General features: G+C 65.8%; 1 protein-coding gene across 1 annotated transcript in view; it reads left to right on the top strand.

Moving 5' to 3' along the window:
- The first annotated feature begins 722 nt into the window (after window positions 1-722).
- Window positions 723-1,889, top strand: part of SV2C (synaptic vesicle glycoprotein 2C) — a 214,759-nt gene continuing 213,592 nt past the window's right edge. The window contains exon 1 of the mRNA XM_029942459.1: window positions 723-829. The gene's annotated coding sequence lies outside the window, so the exon portion shown is untranslated. The remainder of the gene's footprint in view (window positions 830-1,889) is intronic.

The raw sequence follows: 1,889 nt of genomic DNA on the forward strand, positions 1-1,889 counted from the left end.
GGTAGAGCTGTCTGGCCCCACCTGGCATTAGGGAGACCCCAGACACCCAGCAAAGTTCCCTCCTGTTTGCTCTCGGCGCGCCCCGAGTTTCCGCTCCGCTTGCATGCCAGCGGGGAGGTGGAGGGTGAGGAGACTGGTCAATTTAAGCCCGGCCAGGTGGCTCCCTGGAAGCCGAGTTGACGTTAACAGGTCAGTCCCAGGCCCGGAAATACGGGGCAGACCCTCTCTCCTGTGGCACCAACTAGGTCCAGCACTCGGAATTCCTCGTTGTCTCGCGGGACCGGACTAGGGGCGCCGCCCCCAGTGCACCACGCAGTTACACTCAGTGACTAGTAAGGATTGGCGCCCCTTTCCTATCCCCCGCTGCAAACTCGGAGCCCTGACTCCCCCCGAAGTACTTGCCCTTGGGGGTGGTCCCTCCCCTCCCCCCAAGCCCACGCTGCAGCAAAGCCTCGGCACCCGGACTTCCCGGAGCCAGGCAGCCCGCCCCGCACGGAGTCGTGCGCCGCTCCAGCCTCCCCCGCGCGCGGTGACTCCCTCCCTGCGCACCGCTCGTACTCTCACCACGCCGCCGCCCGGCACTGCAGCACAGCGGGGAGGAGGCGCGGGCGGAGGAGGAGGAGGAGGAGGACCGCAGCGTGCCAGCCCGGAGCCACTTTCCCGCCCCTCCTCTCGTCGCTGACACGCTCAGAGGAGTCACCACTCCGCGCGTTGCAGGCGAGAGTGGCAGACGGAGGCGGCCCCTGGGAGAGAGCCCGAGCGACGCCCGCGCGGCGGCAGCTGCAGCGCTGACACCACCTAGGGCAGGGGGTCCCAGGCGGCTGGAGCGGTGAGTGAGGGACCCCGGCAGCAGTGGCGGGTTTTCCCGCCGCCGACCAATTTCCCTTCCCGACCGGGAGCCGAGCGCTGCAGCAGGGGGAACTTTCTGCAGCCTTGTAGAAGCGCAACTTCGCCCCGTGTGCCCCCGAGGAAGAGGTTGCAGGTGCCTGGAGCTGCCCCGCCGGTCGCCTTTGCAGGAGCGGGACCGGGGAATTCGGGGTAAAGCAGATGGAGGGACCCCCGGTTGCCCAGGATCGGTCAGGGGAGGCGGGCGCACTTTAGTTCTGATCCCCGGGGTAGGCGGGTGGGCGGCAGCGGGGATTCGAGAGCCGCGCCCGCCTTCGGCGGGGACCTCCACGGTAGCTGGCTTCCGTGGTTGGACGAGGAGGGAGAAGTCTGAATCAAAACTAGCAGATCTGAGCCCCCAGCGGGATGTCCAACCTGTACCCGACCCCAGCTTTGGGCTCAACTTTTCGGCGGGGATCCCGCTGCAGACGTACGGGTGGAGAGAGAGTGGAGAGCGCCGCAGTGGGCGCTGTGGGAGCCTCAAAGAAACACCCAGTCTTAAAAAAAGCTATTCCGCGGAAGTCCCCGGAGCCCCCGTGCGCGAGAGAACCAGAGAGGGATGGAGAACAGGGAATCCCTCGGGGCTGGGGCTGTTTGCAAGTGCCACACTTCACTACAGACACTACGCCTTCATTCAGCAAAAGCCTGCTGAGCGCCAACTGTGCTCCAGGTGCGGCCAAACAGACCTACTGGCTGGAGGCTCATTGCGGAGAGGGGCTATCACCCGTAAACAAGGTCCCGGGTCATTTCAGGTGGTGGTGAGAGCTGTGGCGGATCACCCAGCCCTTTTGACTCTTTCAATTAGCCGACTCTTTCCCTCCGCCTGGGTTCCAAAACTGGGAAGACTTTTCTCCGGCTTGTCGCGGGGACCCCTCGGGGCTGGGCCCACGAAGACTGCGGAATATGGTGATGAACTTGTAAGGCAGCGGGCACCCCGCGGCAGACGCCAAACCCAGCGCCTTTCTGGGGGCGCTAGGGGACCTCAGGCGCCGGGCGCGCGGGGG

This window comes from Suricata suricatta, chromosome 6 (genome assembly GCF_006229205.1).
Source record: "Suricata suricatta isolate VVHF042 chromosome 6, meerkat_22Aug2017_6uvM2_HiC, whole genome shotgun sequence".
NCBI lineage: Eukaryota > Metazoa > Chordata > Mammalia > Carnivora > Herpestidae > Suricata > Suricata suricatta.